Genomic DNA, 19322 nt, shown 5'->3' on the forward strand with positions numbered 1-19322 from the left:
CATATTATTTATATATATTTTTAATTTTCAGTATAGAGAAAATTATTATTTTTCTTTTCAAGTAGTAAAATTTCGACCAGAATTTACAAAGATTTCAATATATTATGAAAAAAAAAAAACTTCCAAAATAAAGAAATTGTGCAAATAAAAGTCTCAGTTTGGTTAGAGATTCTGGGCATGCGCAGACTTATCCCTTCTCTTATACACATGGCTTTCATGCATGGATATGCACCATTATAGAATAAAAATAAATAAATAAACATGTGGCTTTAAATTCGGTTTCCGACAGGTCGTATGCTGCCCTGTGATCCGAGTGTCGGCCTCTAAACTAGTTGAAGCAGGTTCGATCCGCGCCATCGGAATCCTTTTTATTTTCACTTTTCTTGATATTATTTATTTATTTTTTTAATTTTCAATATAGAGAAAATTATTATTTTTCTTTTCAAGTAGTAAAATTTTGACCAGAATTTACAAAGATTTAAATATATTATTTAAAAAAACTTCCAAAATAAAGAAATTGTGCAAATAAAAGTCTCAGTTTGGTTAGAGATTCTGGGCATGCGCAGACTTATCCCTTCTCTTATACACATGGCTTTCATGCATGGATATGCACCATTATAGAATAAAAATAAATAAATATACATGTGGCTTTAAATTCGGTCTCCGACAGGTCGTATGCTGCCTTGTGGTCCGAGTGTCGGCCTGTAAACTAGTTGAAGCAGGTTCGATCCGCGCCGTCGGAATCCTTTTTATTTTCACTTTTCTTCATATTATTTATTAATTTTTTTAATTTTCAGAATAGAGAAAATTATTATTTTTCTTTTCAAGTAGTAAAATTTTGAACAGAATTTACAAAGATTTAAATATATTATTTAAAAAAACTTCCAAAATAAAGAAATTGTGCAAATAAAAGTCTCAGTTTGGTTAGAGATTCTGGGCATGCGCAGACTTATCCCTTCTCTTATACACATGGCTTTCATGCATGGATATGCACCATTATAGAATAAAAATAAATAAATAAACATGTGGCTTTAAATTCGGTCTCCGACAGGTCGTATGCTGCCTTGTGATCCGAGTGTCGGCCTGTAAACTAGTTGAAGCAGGTTCGATACGCGCCATCGGAATCCTTTTTATTTTCACTTTTCTTCATATTATTTATTTATTTTTTTAATTTTCAATATAGAGAAAATTATTATTTTTCTTTTCAAGTAGTAAAATATTGACCAGAATTTACAAAGATTTAAATATATTATTTAAAAAAACTTCCAAAATAAAGAAATTGTGCAAATAAAAGTCTCAGTTTGGTTACAGATTCTGGGAATGCGCAGACTTATCCCTTCTCTTATACACATGGCTTTCATGCATGGATATGCACCATTATAGAATAAAAATAAATAAATATACATGTGGCTTTAAATTCGGTCTCCGACAGGTCGTATGCTGCCTTGTGGTCCGAGTGTCGGCCTGTAAACTAGTTGAAGCAGGTTCGATCCGCGCCATCGGAATCCTTTTTATTTTCACTTTTCTTCATATTATTTATATATATTTTTAATTTTCAGTATAGAGAAAATTATTATTTTTCTTTTCAAGTAGTAAAATTTTGACCAGAATTTACAAAGATTTCAATATATTATGAAAAAAAAAACTTCCAAAATAAAGAAATTGTGCAAATAAAAGTCTCAGTTTGGTTAGAGATTCTGGGCATGCGCAGACTTATCCCTTCTCTTATACACATGGCTTTCATGCATGGATATGCACCATTATAGAATAAAAATAAATAAATAAACATGTGGCTTTAAATTCGGTCCAAGACAGGTCGTATGCTGCCTTGTGATCCGAGTGTCGGCCTGTAAACTAGTTGAAGCAGGTTCGATCCGCGCCATCGGAATCCTTTTTATTTTCACTTTTCTTTATATTATTTATTTATTTTTTTAATTTTCAATATAGAGAAAATTATTATTTTTCTTTTCAAGTAGTAAAATTTTGACCAGAATTTACAAAGATTTCAATATATTATGAAAAAAAAAACTTCCAAAATAAAGAAATTGTGCAAATAAAAGTCTCAGTTTGGTTAGAGATTCTGGGCATGCGCAGACTTATCCCTTCTCTTATACACATGGCTTTCATGCATGGATATGCACCATTATAGAATAAAAATAAATAAATAAACATGTGGCTTTAAATTCGGTCCAAGACAGGTCGTATGCTGCCTTGTGATCCGAGTGTCGGCCTGTAAACTAGTTGAAGCATGTTCGATACGCGCCATCGGAATCCTTTTTATTTTCACTTTTCTTCATATTATTTATTTATTTTTTTAATTTTCAATATAGAGAAAATTATTATTTTTCTTTTCAAGTAGTAAAATATTGACCAGAATTTACAAAGATTTAAATATATTATTTAAAAAAACTTCCAAAATAAAAAAATTGTGCAAATAAAAGTCTCAGTTTGGTTACAGATTCTGGGAATGCGCAGACTTATCCCTTCTCTTATACACATGGCTTTCATGCATGGATATGCACCATTATAGAATAAAAATAAATAAATATACATGTGGCTTTAAATTCGGTCTCCGACAGGTCGTATGCTGCCTTGTGGTCCGAGTGTCGGCCTGTAAACTAGTTGAAGCAGGTTCGATCCGCGCCATCGGAATCCTTTTTATTTTCACTTTTCTTCATATTATTTATTTATATTTTTAATTTTCAGTATAGAGAAAATTATTATTTTTCTTTTCAAGTAGTAAAATTTTGACCAGAATTTACAAAGATTTAAATATATTATTTAAAAAAACTTTCAAAATAAAGAAATTGTGCAAATAAAAGTCTCAGTTTGGTTCGAGATTCTGGGCATGCGCAGACTTATCCCTTCTCTTATACACATGGCTTTCATGCATGGATATGCACCATTATAGAATAAAAATAAATAAATATACATGTGGCTTTAAATTCGGTCTCCGACAGGTCGTATGCTGCCTTGTGGTCCGAGTGTCGGCCTGTAAACTAGTTGAGGCAGGTTCGATCCGTGCCATCGGAATCCTTTTTATTTTCACTTTTCTTCATATTATTTATTTATTTTTTTTAATTTTCAGTATAGAGAAAATTATTATTTTTCTTTTCAAGTAGTAAAATTTTGACCAGAATTCACAAAGATTTAAATATATTATTTAAAAAAACTTCCAAAATAAAGAAATTGTGCAAATAAAAGTCTCAGTTTGGTTATAGATTCTGGGCATGCGCAGACTTATCCCTTCTCTTATACACATGGCTTTCATGCATGGATATGCACCATTATAGAATAAAAATAAATAAATAAACATATGGCTTTAAATTCGGTCTCCGACAGGTCGTATGCTGCCTTGTGGTCCGAGTGTCGGCCTGTAAACTAGTTGAAGCAGGTTCGATCCGCGCCATCGGAATCCTTTTTATTTTCACTTTTCTTCATATTATTTATATATATTTTTAATTTTCAGTATAGAGAAAATTATTATTTTTCTTTTCAAGTAGTAAAATTTTGACCAGAATTTACAAAGATTTCAATATATTATGAAAAAAAAAAAACTTCCAAAATAAAGAAATTGTGCAAATAAAAGTCTCAGTTTGGTTAGAGATTCTGGGCATGCGCAGACTTATCCCTTCTCTTATACACATGGCTTTCATGCATGGATATGCACCATTATAGAATAAAAATAAATAAATAAACATGTTTCTTTAAATTCGGTCTCCGACAGGTCGTATGCTGCCTTGTGATCCGAGTGTCGGCCTCTAAACTAGTTGAAGCAGGTTCGATCCGCGCCATCGGAATCCTTTTTATTTTCACTTTTCTTCATATTATTTATTTATCTTTTTAATTTTCAATATAGAGAAAATTATTATTTTTCTTTTCAAGTAGTAAAATTTTGACCAGAATTTACAAAGATTTAAATATATTATTTAAAAAAACTTTCAAAATAAAGAAATTGTGCAAATAAAAGTCTCAGTTTGGTTAGAGATTCTGGGCATGCGCAGACTTATCCCTTCTCTTATACACATGGCTTTCATGCATGGATATGCACCATTATAGAATAAAAATAAATAAATATACATGTGGCTTTAAATTCGGTCTCCGACAGGTCGTATGCTGCCTTGTGGTCCGAGTGTCGGCCTGTAAACTAGTTGAGGCAGGTTCTATCCGCGCCATCGGAATCCTTTTTATTTTCACTTTTCTTCATATTATTTATTTATTTTTTTTAATTTTCAGTATAGAGAAAATTATTATTTTTCTTTTCAAGTAGTAAAACTTTGACCAGAATTCACAAAGATTTAAATATATTATTTAAAAAAACTTCCAAAATCAAGAAATTGTGCAAATAAAAGTCTCAGTTTGGTTACAGATTCTGGGAATGCGCAGACTTATCCCTTCTCTTATACACATGGCTTTCATGCATGGATATGCACCATTATAGAATAAAAATAAATAAATATACATGTGGCTTTAAATTCGGTCTCCGACAGGTCGTATGCTGCCTTGTGGTCCGAGTGTCGGCCTGTAAACTAGTTGAGGCAGGTTCGATCCGTGCCATCGGAATCCTTTTTATTTTCACTTTTCTTCATATTATTTATTTATTTTTTTTAATTTTCAGTATAGAGAAAATTATTATTTTTCTTTTCAAGTAGTAAAATTTTGACCAGAATTCACAAAGATTTAAATATATTATTTAAAAAAACTTCCAAAATAAAGAAATTGTGCAAATAAAAGTCTCAGTTTGGTTAGAGATTCTGGGCATGCGCAGACTTATCCCTTCTCTTATACACATGGCTTTCATGCATGGATATGCACCATTATAGAATAAAAATAAATAAATAAACATATGGCTTTAAATTCGGTCTCCGACAGGTCGTATGCTGCCTTGTGGTCCGAGTGTCGGCCTGTAAACTAGTTGAAGCAGGTTCGATCCGCGCCATCGGAATCCTTTTTATTTTCACTTTTCTTCATATTATTTATATATATTTTTAATTTTCAGTGTAGAGAAAATTATTATTTTTCTTTTCAAGTAGTAAAATTTTGACCAGAATTTACAAAGATTTCAATATATTATGAAAAAAAAAAAACTTCCAAAATAAAGAAATTGTGCAAATAAAAGTCTCAGTTTGGTTAGAGATTCTGTGCATGCGCAGACTTATCCCTTCTCTTATACACATGGCTTTCATGCATGGATATGCACCATTATAGAATAAAAATAAATAAATAAACATGTGGCTTTAAATTCGGTCTCCGACAGGTCGTATGCTGCCTTGTGATCCGAGTGTCGGCCTCTAAACTAGTTGAAGCAGGTTCGATCCGCGCCATCGGAATCCTTTTTATTTTCACTTTTCTTCATATTATTTATTTATCTTTTTAATTTTCAGTATAGAGAAAATTATTATTTTTCTTTTCAAGTAGTAAAATTTTGACCAGAATTTACAAAGATTTAAATATATTATTTAAAAAAACTTTCAAAATAAAGAAATTGTGCAAATAAAAGTCTCAGTTTGGTTAGAGATTCTGGGCATGCGCAGACTTATCCCTTCTCTTATACACATGGCTTTCATGCATGGATATGCACCATTATAGAATAAAAATAAATAAATATACATGTGGCTTTAAATTCGGTCTCCGACAGGTCGTATGCTGCCTTGTGGTCCGAGTGTCGGCCTGTAAACTAGTTGAGGCAGGTTCTATCCGCGCCATCGGAATCCTTTTTATTTTCACTTTTCTTCATATTATTTATTTATTTTTTTTAATTTTCAGTATAGAGAAAATTATTATTTTTCTTTTCAAGTAGTAAAATTTTGACCAGAATTCACAAAGATTTAAATATATTATTTAAAAAAACTTCCAAAATAAAGAAATTGTGCAAATAAAAGTCTCAGTTTGGTTACAGATTCTGGGAATGCGCAGACTTATCCCTTCTCTTATACACATGGCTTTCATGCATGGATATGCACCATTATAGAATAAAAATAAATAAATATACATGTGGCTTTAAATTCGGTCTCCGACAGGTCGTATGCTGCCTTGTGGTCCGAGTGTCGGCCTGTAAACTAGTTGAGGCAGGTTCGATCCGTGCCATCGGAATCCTTTTTATTTTCACTTTTCTTCATATTATTTATTTATTTTTTTTAATTTTCAGTATAGAGAAAATTATTATTTTTCTTTTCAAGTAGTAAAATTTTGACCAGAATTCACAAAGATTTAAATATATTATTTAAAAAAACTTCCAAAATAAAGAAATTGTGCAAATAAAAGTCTCAGTTTGGTTATAGATTCTGGGCATGCGCAGACTTATCCCTTCTCTTATACACATGGCTTTCATGCATGGATATGCACCATTATAGAATAAAAATAAATAAATAAACATATGGCTTTAAATTCGGTCTCCGACAGGTCGTATGCTGCCTTGTGGTCCGAGTGTCGGCCTGTAAACTAGTTGAAGCAGGTTCGATCCGCGCCATCGGAATCCTTTTTATTTTCACTTTTCTTCATATTATTTATATATATTTTTAATTTTCAGTATAGAGAAAATTATTATTTTTCTTTTCAAGTAGTAAAATTTTGACCAGAATTTACAAAGATTTCAATATATTATGAAAAAAAAAAAACTTCCAAAATAAAGAAATTGTGCAAATAAAAGTCTCAGTTTGGTTAGAGATTCTGGGCATGCGCAGACTTATCCCTTCTCTTATACACATGGCTTTCATGCATGGATATGCACCATTATAGAATAAAAATAAATAAATAAACATGTTTCTTTAAATTCGGTCTCCGACAGGTCGTATGCTGCCTTGTGATCCGAGTGTCGGCCTCTAAACTAGTTGAAGCAGGTTCGATCCGCGCCATCGGAATCCTTTTTATTTTCACTTTTCTTCATATTATTTATTTATCTTTTTAATTTTCAGTATAGAGAAAATTATTATTTTTCTTTTCAAGTAGTAAAATTTTGACCAGAATTTACAAAGATTTAAATATATTATTTAAAAAAACTTTCAAAATAAAGAAATTGTGCAAATAAAAGTCTCACTTTGGTTAGAGATTCTGGGCATGCGCAGACTTATCCCTTCTCTTATACACATGGCTTTCATGCATGGATATGCACCATTATAGAATAAAAATAAATAAATATACATGTGGCTTTAAATTCGGTCTCCGACAGGTCGTATGCTGCCTTGTGGTCCGAGTGTCGGCCTGTAAACTAGTTGAGGCAGGTTCTATCCGCGCCATCGGAATCCTTTTTATTTTCACTTTTCTTCATATTATTTATTTATTTTTTTTAATTTTCAGTATAGAGAAAATTATTATTTTTCTTTTCAAGTAGTAAAACTTTGACCAGAATTCACAAAGATTTAAATATATTATTTAAAAAAACTTCCAAAATCAAGAAATTGTGCAAATAAAAGTCTCAGTTTGGTTACAGATTCTGGGAATGCGCAGACTTATCCCTTCTCTTATACACATGGCTTTCATGCATGGATATGCACCATTATAGAATAAAAATAAATAAATATACATGTGGCTTTAAATTCGGTCTCCGACAGGTCGTATGCTGCCTTGTGGTCCGAGTGTCGGCCTGTAAACTAGTTGAGGCAGGTTCGATCCGTGCCATCGGAATCCTTTTTATTTTCACTTTTCTTCATATTATTTATTTATTTTTTTTAATTTTCAGTATAGAGAAAATTATTATTTTTCTTTTCAAGTAGTAAAATTTTGACCAGAATTCACAAAGATTTAAATATATTATTTAAAAAAACTTCCAAAATAAAGAAATTGTGCAAATAAAAGTCTCAGTTTGGTTAGAGATTCTGGGCATGCGCAGACTTATCCCTTCTCTTATACACATGGCTTTCATGCATGGATATGCACCATTATAGAATAAAAATAAATAAATAAACATATGGCTTTAAATTCGGTCTCCGACAGGTCGTATGCTGCCTTGTGGTCCGAGTGTCGGCCTGTAAACTAGTTGAAGCAGGTTCGATCCGCGCCATCGGAATCCTTTTTATTTTCACTTTTCTTCATATTATTTATATATATTTTTAATTTTCAGTATAGAGAAAATTATTATTTTTCTTTTCAAGTAGTAAAATTTTGACCAGAATTTACAAAGATTTCAATATATTATGAAAAAAAAAAACTTCCAAAATAAAGAAATTGTGCAAATAAAAGTCTCAGTTTGGTTAGAGATTCTGTGCATGCGCAGACTTATCCCTTCTCTTATACACATGGCTTTCATGCATGGATATGCACCATTATAGAATAAAAATAAATAAATAAACATGTGGCTTTAAATTCGGTCTCCGACAGGTCGTATGCTGCCTTGTGATCCGAGTGTCGGCCTCTAAACTAGTTGAAGCAGGTTCGATCCGCGCCATCGGAATCCTTTTTATTTTCACTTTTCTTCATATTATTTATTTATCTTTTTAATTTTCAGTATAGAGAAAATTATTATTTTTCTTTTCAAGTAGTAAAATTTTGACCAGAATTTACAAAGATTTAAATATATTATTTAAAAAAACTTTCAAAATAAAGAAATTGTGCAAATAAAAGTCTCAGTTTGGTTAGAGATTCTGGGCATGCGCAGACTTATCCCTTCTCTTATACACATGGCTTTCATGCATGGATATGCACCATTATAGAATAAAAATAAATAAATATACATGTGGCTTTAAATTCGGTCTCCGACAGGTCGTATGCTGCCTTGTGGTCCGAGTGTCGGCCTGTAAACTAGTTGAGGCAGGTTCTATCCGCGCCATCGGAATCCTTTTTATTTTCACTTTTCTTCATATTATTTATTTATTTTTTTTAATTTTCAGTATAGAGAAAATTATTATTTTTCTTTTCAAGTAGTAAAATTTTGACCAGAATTCACAAAGATTTAAATATATTATTTAAAAAAACTTCCAAAATAAAGAAATTGTGCAAATAAAAGTCTCAGTTTGGTTAGAGATTCTGGGCATGCGCAGACTTATCCCTTCTCTTATACACATGGCTTTCATGCATGGATATGCACCATTATAGAATAAAAATAAATAAATAAACATATGGCTTTAAATTCGGTCTCCGACAGGTCGTATGCTGCCTTGTGATCCGACTGTCGGCCTGTAAACTAGTTGAAGCAGGTTCGATCCGCGCCATCGGAATCCTTTTTATTTTCACTTTTCTTCATATTATTTATTTATTTTTTTAATTTTCAGTATAGAGAAAAATTATTATTTTTCTTTTCAAGTAGTAAAATTTTGACCAGAATTTACAAAGATTTAAATATATTATTTAAAAAAACTTCCAAAATAAAGAAATTGTGCAAATAAAAGTCTCAGTTTGGTTAGAGATTCTGGGCATGCGCAGACTTATCCCTTCTCTTATACACATTGCTTTCATGCATGGATATGCACCATTATAGAATAAAAATAAATAAATAAACATGTGCCTTTAAATTCGGTCTCCGACAGGTCGTATGCTGTCTTGTGGTCCGAGTGTCGGCCTGCAAACTAGTTGAAGCAGGTTCGATCCGCGCCATCGGAATCCTTTTTATTTTCACTTTTCTTCATATTATTTATTTATTTTTTCAATTTTCAGTATAAAGAAAATTATTATTTTTCTTTTCAAGTAGTAAAATTTTGACCAGAATTTACAAAGATTTCAATACATTATTTAAAAAAACTTCCAAAATAAAGAAATTGTGCAAATAAAAGTCTCAGTTTGGTTAGAGATTCTGGTCATGCGCAGACTTATCCCTTCTCTTATACACATGGCTTTCATGCATGGATATGCACCATTATAGAATAAAAATAAATAAATAAACATGTTTCTTTAAATTCGGTCTCCGACAGGTCGTATGCTGCCTTGTGATCCGAGTGTCGGCCTCTAAACTAGTTGAAGCAGGTTCGATCCGCGCCATCGGAATCCTTTTTATTTTCACTTTTCTTCATATTATTTATTTATCTTTTTAATTTTCAGTATAGAGAAAATTATTATTTTTCTTTTCAAGTAGTAAAATTTTGACCAGAATTTACAAAGATTTAAATATATTATTTAAAAAAACTTTCAAAATAAAGAAATTGTGCAAATAAAAGTCTCAGTTTGGTTAGAGATTCTGGGCATGCGCAGACTTATCCCTTCTCTTATACACATGGCTTTCATGCATGGATATGCACCATTATAGAATAAAAATAAATAAATATACATGTGGCTTTAAATTCGGTCTCCGACAGGTCGTATGCTGCCTTGTGGTCCGAGTGTCGGCCTGTAAACTAGTTGAGGCAGGTTCTATCCGCGCCATCGGAATCCTTTTTATTTTCACTTTTCTTCATATTATTTATTTATTTTTTTTAATTTTCAGTATAGAGAAAATTATTATTTTTCTTTTCAAGTAGTAAAACTTTGACCAGAATTCACAAAGATTTAAATATATTATTTAAAAAAACTTCCAAAATCAAGAAATTGTGCAAATAAAAGTCTCAGTTTGGTTACAGATTCTGGGAATGCGCAGACTTATCCCTTCTCTTATACACATGGCTTTCATGCATGGATATGCACCATTATAGAATAAAAATAAATAAATATACATGTGGCTTTAAATTCGGTCTCCGACAGGTCGTATGCTGCCTTGTGGTCCGAGTGTCGGCCTGTAAACTAGTTGAGGCAGGTTCGATCCGTGCCATCGGAATCCTTTTTATTTTCACTTTTCTTCATATTATTTATTTATTTTTTTTAATTTTCAGTATAGAGAAAATTATTATTTTTCTTTTCAAGTAGTAAAATTTTGACCAGAATTCACAAAGATTTAAATATATTATTTAAAAAAACTTCCAAAATAAAGAAATTGTGCAAATAAAAGTCTCAGTTTGGTTAGAGATTCTGGGCATGCGCAGACTTATCCCTTCTCTTATACACATGGCTTTCATGCATGGATATGCACCATTATAGAATAAAAATAAATAAATAAACATATGGCTTTAAATTCGGTCTCCGACAGGTCGTATGCTGCCTTGTGGTCCGAGTGTCGGCCTGTAAACTAGTTGAAGCAGGTTCGATCCGCGCCATCGGAATCCTTTTTATTTTCACTTTTCTTCATATTATTTATATATATTTTTAATTTTCAGTATAGAGAAAATTATTATTTTTCTTTTCAAGTAGTAAAATTTTGACCAGAATTTACAAAGATTTCAATATATTATGAAAAAAAAAAAACTTCCAAAATAAAGAAATTGTGCAAATAAAAGTCTCAGTTTGGTTAGAGATTCTGTGCATGCGCAGACTTATCCCTTCTCTTATACACATGGCTTTCATGCATGGATATGCACCATTATAGAATAAAAATAAATAAATAAACATGTGGCTTTAAATTCGGTCTCCGACAGGTCGTATGCTGCCTTGTGATCCGAGTGTCGGCCTCTAAACTAGTTGAAGCAGGTTCGATCCGCGCCATCGGAATCCTTTTTATTTTCACTTTTCTTCATATTATTTATTTATCTTTTTAATTTTCAGTATAGAGAAAATTATTATTTTTCTTTTCAAGTAGTAAAATTTTGACCAGAATTTACAAAGATTTAAATATATTATTTAAAAAAACTTTCAAAATAAAGAAATTGTGCAAATAAAAGTCTCAGTTTGGTTAGAGATTCTGGGCATGCGCAGACTTATCCCTTCTCTTATACACATGGCTTTCATGCATGGATATGCACCATTATAGAATAAAAATAAATAAATATACATGTGGCTTTAAATTCGGTCTCCGACAGGTCGTATGCTGCCTTGTGGTCCGAGTGTCGGCCTGTAAACTAGTTGAGGCAGGTTCTATCCGCGCCATCGGAATCCTTTTTATTTTCACTTTTCTTCATATTATTTATTTATTTTTTTTAATTTTCAGTATAGAGAAAATTATTATTTTTCTTTTCAAGTAGTAAAATTTTGACCAGAATTCACAAAGATTTAAATATATTATTTAAAAAAACTTCCAAAATAAAGAAATTGTGCAAATAAAAGTCTCAGTTTGGTTAGAGATTCTGGGCATGCGCAGACTTATCCCTTCTCTTATACACATGGCTTTCATGCATGGATATGCACCATTATAGAATAAAAATAAATAAATAAACATATGGCTTTAAATTCGGTCTCCGACAGGTCGTATGCTGCCTTGTGATCCGACTGTCGGCCTGTAAACTAGTTGAAGCAGGTTCGATCCGCGCCATCGGAATCCTTTTTATTTTCACTTTTCTTCATATTATTTATTTATTTTTTTAATTTTCAGTATAGAGAAAAATTATTATTTTTCTTTTCAAGTAGTAAAATTTTGACCAGAATTTACAAAGATTTAAATATATTATTTAAAAAAACTTCCAAAATAAAGAAATTGTGCAAAATAAAAGTCTCAGTTTGGTTAGAGATTCTGGGCATGCGCAGACTTATCCCTTCTCTTATACACATGGCTTTCATGCATGGATATGCACCATTATAGAATAAAAATAAATAAATAAACATGTGCCTTTAAATTCGGTCTCCGACAGGTCGTATGCTGTCTTGTGGTCCGAGTGTCGGCCTGCAAACTAGTTGAAGCAGGTTCGATCCGCGCCATCGGAATCCTTTTTATTTTCACTTTTCTTCATATTATTTATTTATTTTTTCAATTTTCAGTATAAAGAAAATTATTATTTTTCTTTTCAAGTAGTAAAATTTTGACCAGAATTTACAAAGATTTAAATATATTATTTAAAAAAACTTCCAAAATAAAGAAATTGTGCAAAATAAAAGTTTCATTTTGGTTAGAGATTCTGGGCATGCGCAGACTTATCCCTCCTCTTATAAATATGGCTTTCATGCATGGATATGCACCATTATAGAATAAAAATAAATAAATATACATGTGGCTTTAAATTCGGTCTCCGACAGGTCGTATGCTGCCTTGTGGTCCGAGTGTCGGCCTGTAAACTAGTTGAGGCAGGTTCGATCCGCGCCATCGGAATCCTTTTTATTTTCACTTTTCTTCATATTATTTATTTATTTTTTTTAATTTTCAGTATAGAGAAAATTATTATTTTTCTTTTCAAGTAGTAAAATTTTGACCAGAATTCACAAAGATTTAAGTATATTATTTAAAAAAACTTCCAAAATAAATAAATTGTGCAAATAAAAGTCTCAGTTTGGTTAGAGATTCTGGGCATGCGCAGACTTATCCCTTCTCTTATACACATTGCTTTCATGCATGGATATGCACCATTATAGAATAAAAATAAATAAATATACATGTGGATTTAAATTCGATCTCCGACAGGTCGTATGCTGCCTTGTGGTCCGAGTGTCGGCCTGTAAACTAGTTGAAGCAGGTTCTATCCGCGCGATCGGAATCCTTTTTATTTTCACTTTTCTTCATATTATTTATTTATTTTTTTAAATTTCAGTATAGAGAAAATTATTATTTTTCTTTTCAAGTAGTAAAATTTTGACCAGAATTTACAAAGATTTAAATATATTATTTTAAAAAACTTCCAAAATAATGAAATTGTGCAAATAAAAGTCTCAGTTTGGTTAGAGATTCTGGGCATGCGCAGACTTATCCCTTCTCTTATACACATGGCTTTCATGCATGGATATGCACCATTATAGAATAAAAATAAATAAATATACATGTGGCTTTAAATTCGGTCTCCGACAGGTCGTATGCTGCCTTGTGGTCCGAGTGTCGGCCTGTAAACTAGTTGAAGCAGGTTCGATCCGCGCCATCGGAATCCTTTTTATTTTCACTTTTCTTCATATTATTTATTTATTTTTTTAATTTTGAGTATGGAGAAAATTATTGTTTTTCTTTTCAAGTAGTAATATTTTGACCAGAATATACAAAGATTTCAATATATTATTTAAAAAAACTTCCAAAATAAAGAAATTGTGCGAATAAAATTCTCAGTTTGGTTACAGATTCAGGGCATGCGCAGACTTATCCCTTCTCTTATACACATGGCTTTCATGCATGGATATGCACCATTATAGAATAAAAATAAATAAATAAACATGTGGCTTTAAATTTTGGTCTCCGACAGGTCGTATGCTGCCTTGTGGTCCGAGTGTCGGCCTGAAAAGTAGTTGACGCAGGTTCGATCCGCGCCCTCACATTCCTTTTTATTTTTACTTTTCTTCATATTGTTTATTTATTTTTTTAATTTTCTGTATCGAGAAAATTTTTCTTTTTCTTTTCAAGTAGTAAAATTTTGACCAGAATTTACAAAGATTTCAATATATTATTAAAAAAAAAAAACTTCCAAAATAAAGAAATTGTGCAAATAAAAGTCTCATTTTGGTTCGAAATTCTGGGCATGCGCAGACTTATCCCTTCTCTTATACACATGGCTTTCATGCATGGATATGCACCATTATAGAATAAAAATAAATAAATAAACTTGTGGCTTTAAATTCGGTCTCTGACATGTCGTATTCTGCCTTGTGGTCCGAGTGTCGGCGTGCAAACTAGTTGAGGCAGGTTCGGTCCGCGCCCTCGGATTCCATTTTATTTTTACTTTTCCTCATATTATTTATTTATTTTTTTAATTTTCACTATAGAGAAAATTATTATTTTTCTTTTCAAGTAGTAAAATTTTGACCAGAATTTACAAAGATTTCAATATATTATTTAAAAAAACTTCCAAAATAAAGAAATTGTGCAAATAAAAGTCTCATTTTGGTTAGAGATTCTGGGCATGCGCAGACTTATCCCTTCTCTTATACACATGGCTTTCGTGCATGGATATGCACCATTATAGAATAAAAATAAATAAATAAACATGTGGCTTTAAATTCGGTCTCTGACATGTCGTATTCTGCCTTGTGGTCCGAGTGTCGGCCTGCAAGCTAGTTGAGGCAGGTTCGATCCGCGCACTCGGATTCCATTTTATTTTTACTTTTCCTCATATTATTTATTTATTTTTTTAATTTTCACTATAGAGAAAATTATTATTTTTCTTTTCAAGTATTAAAATTTTGACCAGAATTTACAAAGATTTCAATATATTATTTAAAAAAACTTCCAAAATAAAGAAATTGTGCAAATAAAAGTCTCATTTTGGTTAGAGATTCTGGGCATGCGCAGACTTATCCCTTCTCTTATACACATGGCTTTCGTGCATGGATATGCACCATTATAGAATAAAAATAAATAAATAAACATGTGGCCTTAAATTCGGCCTCCGGCCGGTCGTATGCTGCCTTGTGGTTCGAGTGTCGGCCTGCAAACTTGTTGAAGCAGGTACGATACGCGCCATCGGAATCCTTTTTATTTTCACTTTTCTTCATATTATTTATTTATTTTTTTAATTTTAAAGTATAGAGAAAATTATTGTTTTTCTTTTCAAGTAGTGAAATTTTGACCAGAATTTACAAAGATTTCAATATATTATTTAAAAAAACTTTGAAAATAAAGAAATTGTGCAAATAAAAGTCTCAGTTTGGTTAGAGATTCTGGTCATGCGCAGACTTATCCCTTCTCTTATACACATGGCTTTCATGCATGGATATGCACCATTATAGAATAAAAATAAATAAATATACATGTGGCTTTAAATTCGGTCTCCGACAGGTCGTATGCTGCCTTATGGTCCGAGTGTCGGCCTGTAAACTAGTTGAAGCAGGTTCTATCCGCGCGATCGGAATCCTTTTTATTTTCACTTTTCTTCATATTATTTATTTATTTTTTTAAATTTCAGTATAGAGAAAATTATTATTTTTCTTTTCAAGTAGTAAAATTTTGACCAGAATTTACAAAGATTTAAATATATTATTTTAAAAAACTTCCAAAATAATGAAATTGTGCAAATAAAAGTCTCAGTTTGGTTAGAGATTCTGGGCATGCGCAGACTTATCCCTTCTCTTATACACATGGCTTTCATGCATGGATATGCACCATTATAGAATTAAAATAAATAAATAAACATGTGCCTTTAAATTCGGTCTCCGACAGGTCGTATGCTGTCTTGTGGTCCGATTGTCGGCCTGCAAACTAGTTGAAGCAGGTTCGATCCGCGCCATCGGAATCCTTTTTATTTTCACTTTTCTTCATATTATTTATTTATTTTTTCAATTTTCAGTATAAAGAAAATTATTATTTTTCTTTTCAAGTAGTAAAATTTTGACCAGAATTTACAGAGATTTAAATATATTATTTAAAAAAACTTCCAAAATAAAGAAATTGTGCAAATAAAAGTCTCGGTTTGGTTAGAGATTCTGGGCATGCGCAGACTTATCCCTTCTCTTATACACATGACTTTCATGCATGGATATGCACCATTATAGAATAAAAATAAATAAATATACATGTGGCTTTAAATTCGGTCTCCGACAGGTCGTATGCTGCCTTGTACTCCGAGTGTCGGCCTGTAAACTAGTTGAAGCAGGTTCTATCCGCGCGATCGGAATCCTTTTTATTTTCACTTTTTTTCATATTATTTATTTATTTTTTTAAATTTCAGTATAGAGAAAATTATTATTTTTCTTTTCAAGTAGTAAAATTTTGACCAGAATTTACAAAGATTTAAATATATTATTTTAAAAAACTTCCAAAATAATGAAATTGTGCAAATAAAAGTCTCAGTTTGGTTAGAGATTCTGGGCATGCGCAGACTTATCCCTTCTCTTATACACATGGCTTTCATGCATGGATATGCACCATTATAGAATAAAAATAAATAAATATACATGTGGCTTTAAATTCGGTCTCCGACAGGTCGTATTCTGCCTTGTGGTCCGAGTGTCGGCCTGTAAACTAGTTGAAGCAGGTTCGATCCGCGCCATCGGAATCCTTTTTATTTTCACTTTTCTTCATATTATTTATTTATTTTTTTAATTTTCAGTATAGAGAAAATTATTATTTTTCTTTTCAAGTAGTAAAATATTGACCAGAATTTACAAAGATTTCAATATATTATTTAAAAAAACTTCCAAAATAAAGAAATTGTGCAAATAAAAGTCTCAGTTTGGTTAGAGATTCTGGGCATGCGCAGACTTATCCCTTCTCTTATACACATGGCTTTCATGCATGGATATGCACCATTATAGAATAAAAATAAATAAATATACATGTGGCTTTAAATTCGGTCTCCGACAGGTCGTATGCTGCCTTGTGGTCCGAGTGTCGGCCTGTAAACTAGTTGAAGCAGGTTCGATCCGCGCCATCGGAATCCTTTTTATTTTCACTTTTCTTCATATTATTTATTTATTTTTTTAATTTTCAGTATAGAGAAAATTATCTTTTCTTCATATTCCTTCATACGACCTGCCATGTTTGGCTATGCTGCGCCAAGCAGATGGTAAAAAAACAAAAATAATTTATATAAACACACATGTTAAGCTATAAAAGCCAAATGTATCAAAAAATGGGAAAAATGAAAATGCAGAAATATATAAGGTTATTTATAAATGAAATACTGATTCGAAAAACGAACGTTACAATGAATTGTCGAATGTGAACAGAAGTTAAAAAAAAATGCTAAATACAACTATAAAAACCAATGGTTTTTAAAAATTTAAAAATGTTTGGGTGGAATTTTTCACCCACCAGGTCCTGCAAGTTCAACGAAGTTAAATGAAAAAAGCGAATACGTTGGAAGTTAAAATCAGTACATTCAATTAAAATATGTTTAACAGTAAAATCCACACGGCATGTGGGGCACTTTGGTGCCGCTTCACCGAAAAGAAGATGTTTGTGCGTGAAGCGAGTATGTCCTATACGCAGGCGAGTCATTTTGACGTCAACCTCACGTATAGGGAGAACAGACCACAATCCAATAGTTGGTTTAATGGAATGTAATTTATTTTCGGTTCGCTGATCCCACGTCAATTGCCAAGAAGAAAAAATGTGTTTAGCCAAGGACTTCTTAATATCGCAATAAGGAAGTCCCTGAGACAAAGCATTCGCTGCTGATTTTGCCGTTAAATCCGCCATTTCGTTTCCAGCAATGCCAACATGACTCGGCACCCAACAGAAAATAATTTGAAAGCCTTCATTTTGTAACAGTCGCAAGATAAATAAAATTCTAACAGCAATCGGGTGCATCCGATTGTGATAGTGAGTTAGTGTCTCCAAAGCACTCATGCTATCAGTGTAAATAATAAATTTACGCTGAGTAGAAGGGGAGATTTTCTGAAGAGCGCAGAAAATGGCCACCAACTCAGCAGTAAAAACTGAGCAGCAATTGTGTAAACGGTGGCTCAGTGTATCAGATGGTAGTATGATTCCACAGCCAACATGACCATCTGATTTCGAGCCATCCGTGAAAATTGGTGTAAAGGAAGAAAACCGATAGTGATGATATAGAAACATCTGTTGGAAAATAATCGGTGCAGTTGAGGATTTTTCAAATCCTGAGAAGGGGTTTAGAAAAGAAAATTGCGGTATATCCCAAGGTGGAAAACAAAACAGATCAGCGGATTTAATAGTAATATTTTCAAGGCCCGAGTCATGAAGGATATTTTTAATTCTCTCATTGAATGGAAGGATATGAAATGGACGGGCATTATACAATCTGCGAAGAACAGGCGGAAATTTAATTTGACGTAAAGGGTGCTTTGACACTGACATGATTCGGAAGTAATACGAAGTGGACAATTTGTTACGCCTTAAATTTAGGGGCATTTGGTGACAGATAACATGCAGGCTCTCAACGGGAGAGGTCCGAAATGCACCGGAACAAATTCGTAAGGCAGAGTGGTGAACAGTATCCAATCGCCGCAAGAAGGAAGCGCTGGCAGAACCATACACCATACAGCCATAATCGATTCGGGATAGAATTACTGCTTCATAAATGCGGAGTAGGGAGGTTCGATCGGCACCCCAAGATGTTCTGCAGAGTACCTTCAGAACATTTAAGGATTTCTCACACTTCTTCCGCAGGTGCAAGATGTGCGGAAGGAAAGTCAACTTGCGATCGAAGATTATTCCCAAAAACCGTATTTCATTTACGACAGGAATCGATATATTACCAATGTTAATATTTGGATCCAAGTGAATGTTTCTCTTTCTGCAAAAGTGCACACAACGGCTCTTCTCCGGTGAGATATTGTGTCCGTTGTTTTTGCACCAAGCTACTCATTTATTCACAGCATTCTGCAACTGTCTCTCAATAAGGTTCATACTGCTTCCTTGGCATGAGATCTGAAGATCATCCACATAAAGACTTGCTTGTACAAATGAAGGCAAATGAGTTAAAATCTGGCTCAGATGAATAATAAAAAGGGTGACACTGAGGACACTTCCCTGCGGAACTCCCTCAGCCTGAATAAAACTATTGGAATAAAAGTTCCCAACACGAACTTTGAAAGTCCGATGTGAT

The 19322-nt window shown here is 32.4% G+C and overlaps 1 protein-coding gene across 1 annotated transcript in view; it reads right to left on the reverse strand.

The window, feature by feature from the left end:
* LOC129962202 (uncharacterized) overlaps window positions 1–19322 on the reverse strand; it is a 109907-nt gene that overhangs the window by 89131 nt on the left and 1454 nt on the right. The window lies entirely within an intron of this gene.

The sequence above is a fragment of the Argiope bruennichi genome, chromosome 1, assembly GCF_947563725.1.
Source record: "Argiope bruennichi chromosome 1, qqArgBrue1.1, whole genome shotgun sequence".
NCBI lineage: Eukaryota > Metazoa > Arthropoda > Arachnida > Araneae > Araneidae > Argiope > Argiope bruennichi.